The sequence below is a fragment of the Helianthus annuus genome, chromosome 7 (assembly GCF_002127325.2).
Source record: "Helianthus annuus cultivar XRQ/B chromosome 7, HanXRQr2.0-SUNRISE, whole genome shotgun sequence".
In the NCBI taxonomy this organism is placed as follows: domain Eukaryota; kingdom Viridiplantae; phylum Streptophyta; class Magnoliopsida; order Asterales; family Asteraceae; genus Helianthus; species Helianthus annuus.
The window spans coordinates 121974095-121981739 of NC_035439.2; positions in this window are offsets into that span (position 1 = coordinate 121974095).

Consider the following 7645-nt stretch of genomic DNA (forward strand, 5'->3'; position numbering starts at 1 on the left):
TCTACGACGTTAAATCTATTAGAGGAGGTTATGTTGCTTTTGCTGGAGATAAAGGTGGATATATAACGGGTGAAGGAATGATATCGAACGGGATTGTCAGCTTTGACAAGATCAATTTTGTGCAACAACTTGATCACAATCTTCTTAGTGTTTCTCAAATCTGTGATAAGCAGTTCTCAGTACACTTTGATGCTAATGGATGTTATGTGCTGAAACCCGGCTTCAAAATTCCAAAAGAATGGATTCTCTTGTCGGCTCCAAGGATAAATGACTTGTACGTCCTTGACATGAGCCAGGCTATTACTACGTCTGCACAAGCAACTTGTTTCGTTTCCAAAGCCACAGAAAAAGACACTATCTCTTGGCACAGACGAATGGGTCACATTCACTTACGAAAAATGAATCATTTGGTTTCAAATGAATTGGTGAATGGTGTTCCCCTCAAAAATTTCCATCTTCAAGACGTCTGTGTTTCGTGCCAGAAAGGAAAGCAAACAAAGAAGAAGCACCCTACAAAGAAGATCAACACGGTGGCAGTTCCTCTTGAACGCTTGCACATGGATTTGTTCGGTCCTGTCAAGCACAAGAGTATTCGGGGTGATCAATACTGCCTCGTGGTTACTGATGATTATTCAAGATTTTCTTGGGTTGCGTTCATGGCACACAAGAGTGAAACCTTTGGCATCATCAAAAACTTGATCATTCAGATTGAGAATTTGTATAAGTTGAAGGTTAGGCGGATACGTAGCGACAATGGTACTGAATTTAAAAATCATTCCATGGCGGAGTTCTGCACTTCAAAGGGTATTCTTCATGAGTTTAGTGCAGCTTATACTCCTCAACAGAATGGTGTCGCTGAACGTAAGAACCGCACATTGATCGAGACTGCTAGGACAATGTTGGTAGAGTCGCAGCTACCCATTCCATTCTGGACTGAAGCTGGGGCCTCTGCATGTTATACATTGAACCGAGTCCTTACAGTCAAAAGGCACAACAAGACCTGCTTTGAGCTTCTTCAAAAACGGAAACCAGATTTGTCTTATCTAGAACCGTTTGGAGCTCCATGCACAATCATCGATCCTAATGGAAAGTTTGGGGCAAGAGCAATTGATGGATACTTTCTTGGGTATGCCACCCCTAACTTACGAGTCTGGAATCTAGAGACTAAAAGGGTCGAGGAATGGTCTGAGGTCAGAGTACAAAGGCACACCTTGCCAGTCAAAAATCCGGGTCAACCTTGGATGTTTGAGTATGATGACTTCTTCAATTCGATCAATGTTGAAGCCGTTGAAGAAAATGCTGCGGCTAGGATGTTTTTCGAGAGTGACAATGCAACAGTTTCACCGGTGGTTCGTCCAATTCTTGTTAATCAAGAACCATCTTCTTCGGTGAACAACAATACTCTCAACAATGAGGATTTTCATGATGCAAACGAATTGAACGAATCTTCAGAGGATGATGAATTTCTAGATGCAGATCAGGAAGCTCCTACAACAGCAGTTCATGGTACTTCAGAGGGTACTCCTCCAGTGGATGCACATAGAACAGCTGAGGCTACTGCATCATCCTCTTCGTCAATTCCGGGCCTTGAATTGGTTGTTGATCTTAACCTCAACAACCTGGGTATAAATGTTCCAGTTCCAGATAATCCAGAAACAAGGATTCATAATACCCATCCTCAACAAAACATCATTGGAAATGTGCAAAGTGGCGTTCAAACAAGAAACATGTTGCGAAACAACAACAATGCAGGCTTGTATGCAGCTATTAGAGAATCCGGGCAACAAAATGACTGGTCCTTCGCGTGTTATGTCTCACAGGAAGAACCAAGAACGTGGAAAGAAGCCTTGAAAGATAATGCTTGGGTTGAAGCAATGCAGGAAGAACTGCAACAATTCCAGAAGCTGGGTGTCTGGAAACTAGTAGAGAAACCTGCTGGATACAAGAAGATTGGTACCCGTTGGGTTTTCAAATGCAAAAAGGATGACCGCGGAGTTGTTATCCGAAACAAAGCTCGTTTAGTCGTTCAAGGTTTTCGTCAGATTGAAGGGATCGACTACAACGAAGTCTATGCACCAGTGGCACGTCTCGAAGCAATTCGAATCTTTCTAGCCTATGCATCCTTCAAAGGATTCAAGGTTTATCAGATGGACGTGAAAAGTGCATTCTTACACGGTGTGGTTGAAGAAGAGGTGTATGTCGAACAGCCTCCAGGTTTTGAAGATCCTATCCATCCCGATCGGGTTTGGTTGCTCAACAAAGCTCTTTATGGTCTTCATCAAGCACCGCGAGCTTGGTATGCAACCTTATCTCACTATCTGCTGGAGAACGGTTTTCGTAGAGGTCTTATCGACTGTACTCTCTTCATCAAAGAACAAGATGGAGATCTTCTTCTGGTACAGGTATACGTTGATGATATTATTTTTGGTTCTACTAATGATGTCTTGTGTAGGGAATTCGAGCGCATCATGCAGGATAAATTCGAGATGAGTGCTATGGGGGAAATGACTTTCTTCTTGGGCCTACAAGTTCAACAAACAGAGTCTGGGATATTCATCCATCAGACTAAATATGTTGGTGACATCTTGAGCCGGTTCCAGATGTCTGATGCAACGCCCATTGGTACCCCATTGCCAACTAATCACGGAATTACTCCAGACTTGAAGGGAGAAGCTGTTAGCCCTTCTATCTATCGCGCCATGATCGGATCTCTCATGTACCTCACAGCATCAAGGCCAGACATAATGTACCCAACGTGCCTGCTTGCTAGATATCAAGTTAACCCGAAGGCCTCACATCTTGCTGCTGTTAAAAGGATTTTTCGTTATTTGAAGGCGTACCCTGACACCGGTCTGTGGTACCCTAGGGATAATAACTTTGAATTGGTAGCTTTCCGTGATTCTGATTTTGGCGGATGCAAAATCGACGGTAAATCCACAACGGCTGGATGTCAGTTCTTAGGAAATCGCCTAGTCACATGGCAGTGCAAGAAGCAGACGTGTGTCGCTACATCAACATGCGAAGCTGAATACATTGCTGCCTCAAGTTGTTGCTCCCAAGTTCTTTGGATCCAACAACAAATGCGGGACTACGGTTTTGAATTCCTAACTACTCCTATTTACGTTGATAATTCTGCTGCTTTAGATATCACTAGAAATCCTGTGCAGCATTCAAAGACCAAACACATCGAAATCAAATATCACTTCATACGTGATTGCTTTGAGAAAAGGCTAATCGATGTTGTTAAGGTCCACACCGATGACCAACGTGCCGACTTATTTACCAAAGCTTTTGACAAATCTAGATTTGACTTCTTATTATTGGTAAACGGCATTAAGGTCAAGCAAGAGTAAAACCAACATCGGAAAATCATTTTTGTAAATACCTTTGTGTTTTAAATTTATCTTAGTTTATTGATTTTAGGGGGAGTAAATCCAAAATCAGAAAATCCAAAAACATCGAAAAATTTCAAAAACACAAAAACAATAGAAAATCAAAAATGAGTTTCCTGGCGAGCAAAAGAGAAAATGATAGTACATCAGTGGTCTATCCAAACCTCTTTAAAACCTTAAATGAAAAACGATAAGCAGCTCTATATAAGATGTATCGGTAGGCTCACAATCATTTTAAAGTGTGCAGGGTGATATAAATCTTAATCGACTGAAGACCAGGTGGGAACCACTCATTGGCATATGGTCTTAGTACCGAAATTTCGTTTGATAGATTGCCGAGGTTCTGAGATATTCGGTCTTTATGCTGCTTATCATCTGGGTATCATGGTTGTATCTTTTACCGAAAAATAACGGGGACGCAAGTCTAGATCTTCCATGATACTATACATACGTGTATATATTACATACTGCATTCGACCTCAATAAGTGATAAACAATCACATGTCCAAATCAAATAAGTGATAAAATATCACATTTATCCGGGTGTCAAGTTCGTCTCTCTGCTGTACGGAAGTACTGACCTGTTCACGGACTTGCACCTGTGCCCTCATGCATATGAAAATCAAGTTCCTCATCAATAAGTGATTATATCACATAGGGCTTGTTTTCAAATCAAAATAAGTGAGTATCTCACAATTTATACGGTCAAACAGATGATAATCGGTATACTCACCGGTAAGATGAACCCTCGTGCATACCTTGATACGGGAATGTGTCGTGATGTGGATGAACACCGGTCGGTAAGTATAAATCATACCTTAACGCATCCCCTCGCCATGATTACATCTGATAAGTTGAGCTTAAGTGGACAACAATACCGATAATTGTTATAGGATGCTTATCTTAATGTTAACTAACTGAACAACAAGAGTGTTTTGGCATGACCGTACACTGATATGATTCTCTTACCCTCGAAACTCGCAAAAAGAATGTCTGTATATATTTATTTACTGCTTAACTTTTATTGTTTTTCTTTTAAACAGTTTCGTCGTTTGGTGCATATCAGCACGACATTAGCGGTGATGTCGTTTGATAACACTCAAAGGATTTTAAATTGTTGTCTTTTAATTTCAAAAATACCAAAAAGATTTTAGGCGTGTTTTAATATAAACTTTATAAAAGCCAAAAAGATTTTATTTCTGCTTTATTTTCGATCGTACGATGTTGGAGCTCAAGTCTTCGTTCCTGAAACCTGACTGAAAACCGAACTGACTAAATCTTCATAAACGGTCGAAATTTGCATGTTTTGAAAGTTAAAAATTAAATTGTCAAATTTATTAAACTTTCAAACTGTCGGACGGTGGTTGATTATGACATGGTCATTCGTGTGTCACTTGGTTATACTAACTATATTCCAAGCAGTTGTTCTCATTACGCGTTTAGATTTCTTGCATGTGCAGATTCTAAAGGCTAGGAGAACATGGTCGATGACAAGCATTGGAATGAAGACACGACGAGAAGGCGCTCAAAAGATGAAGATGATCGAGTTGCCGCTGGACATCATCAACACCACAAGGATCTCACTTCATAAAGATAAAGTCTTTTCACGAGCATAACTCAAGGGGGAGCTTATGTTAAGGGGGAGTTTGTCAACACACTTCCTACATGATACGGGTAGTTTGTTGATACACTCTCTGCTTTCAAGACGTGAAGACTTTGAAGATCCTCCGACTTTGAAGACTTGAAAGGACATCAGAGTTTTGAGAACTCGAAGACCCAAGACCGTCGAAGTTCGAGACGAGTCTACAACTATAGAAGATAAAGACAAAGCTACAGCCAAGGGGGAGTTTGTTGGTGCACTTGTGTCTGTACTTTGTCTGTATTCGGTCACGATGTAAACGATGTCCTGTTCTTGTGTTGTAAGTTGACCAAGTCAACCATCCTCCGGTTTGACTTGGACAACAGTTGGTAAAAGTTGAAAGATGTACTGTCTCGAAGGATAAGAGATCGAAGGATGATGTGGATCCTTCGATCTCATCGAAAGATATGCTTCGAATGACTAGACCTCGAAAGGTGATCTTTCGAGGTCCCTGCTGATCTTTCGAGTGACTTGTCTTCGATAGATGATCCTTCGGACCATCTATCGGATCCTTCGGACTGCACATCATTAGCTGGGTATAAATACCCATGCAGTGTGTTGTGTTAGACAGTTCTGAGAGTTCACATAGGTGCACACACCGAAAGAGAGAGAGACTTCTTGAGAGCTTTCTGTCCGGAACTCACACACACACTTTGAGAGTTTACATGTTAGATTTGTAAACATTGTGCTTGTAACCGAAACCTTCATTTGCATTAATACAAGTTGTGTTAATCGGTGAACCCGTGTGTGTTTGTGTTTATACTTGCTTAATCCCGGTTTGCTCGCTAGCTTGGATTCCGCACTCGCTAGTGGGTTAGTATAACAAGGTTTGAGGTTCGTCATCCTCCGACAAAAAGGGACCTACAAAGATGGAGATTTTGAAGTTCTTGAATGGCATGAGTTGCAAGAAGAGCTTATACCTCTTGATGTTACAATTCCATTGAAGACATGAGCGTCCAAAGTTATCAAGAAAAAGTAGAAAGATGATAAAAAATCCGGGAGGTCTGTTACTAAACCCAAAATATGCCAGCAAGCATAAACGATTAAGTTCCGGGGTGGAGAAAATAAATGTTAAAGTAAAGGATTAAGTAGGTGCGCAAATGGTTTAGAAACCGTAGCATGAGCCATGAAGGCATCTGATACGTTTTGTTCTCATTTTAGCCCAATTTCTTTCAGTTACCTGTCTTAATTGTGAGTCTTGTTTGCGTTATAAAAATGAAAATTTGCAAGGTTCGCAATAAGGGTGTGTGGGATTGAACCGAGGACTAACATAGTATATGTTTACATAATTTTGTGAAAAAAATATGGATTAACAAAGACATATATGGGTTAGTACCACTAGTACAAAAGCAGTTTTTTTTTACTAAAATTTATGCCTTTTTGAGAGAGTAACAACAAATATACAACCAAATGGGATTTGTTGGTGCTACTCAACAAGAGCACCATTAAATCTCTAAACACACCACCAGAAAATCAACCATAGAAACCAAATCAGTCCACCATTAAATCTTTAGTCAATATGCATTACCACCATTTAATCCACTACTAGAATAATTTTGACATTGCTTTGATTGGTTCACTTGGGTTATCTTTATATTTTTAAAAAATAAAATATAAAAAGGTTATTGGAGTTGGATTTTCTATTATGAACCGGTCCGTAAAAATATACATTATTTGAACAAATGTTTTTTAGTTTTTATTTTATTTATAAAACATCCGAGATCTAATACAAAGGCAAATAAAACAAAAAACTATACAAACAAAAATGTATAAAATCTACAAGCATAATGAAATAAAATTACATGTTCATGGGAAGCTACAAAAAGAATGAGATACAAACATAATTTCTATAAAGCCATTTCCTAAAATAACAATGTAAACACATACAATCAAACCAAATCAACATAGTGTATAATTGTACATACTTGGCACTTCAAAGCATAAATGACGTCCATCGCCGTAATAGTTTTCCGGCGAGTATCTTCGGTGTATTTGATGGCATCACACATAAAATCATCAAGAAAGATCTTAAAAATCTCGTGTCACTTCGTAGATAAGGCCATTGATACGCTTTACGCCATATCGCCGGTTTCTTGATACCGTGGAAGCGTTCTGGAAAACTTTCCGGTGATGCTTTGCTCCTCCTTCACATTTTTCTCTCTCTAAAAAAGATTTTGATTTTAACATTGTGTCTGTATATATGTGCGTATAAAGGTTGTGTTTTTGGAGGCATGATTTGATCCATTGATTGAATAAGATATGATTATGATATATGTGATGCCTAACAAAATGTTTTGATTGGTTCACTTTGTTGGTGCACTACAAAGAATTTTCGCAATAGCGGCGAATTTTGTCGCCGCTAATACTATATGTCGCCGCTAATGTTTTTGGAGGCATGATTTGATCCATTGATTGAAGGAACCGTCGCTAATGCCTACCATGTCGCCGCTAATACTATATGTCACCGCTAATGGTTTTAACTTTTTAGCGACGACTTTTGTTTTTAGTGACGACTTCTGTGGTCGTTAAAGCTATCCATGACGCGTCAGCAAATATCATTAGCGACGACAAATGTCGCCGCTAAAAGTAAAAAAACAATAAATTATTTTTTTCC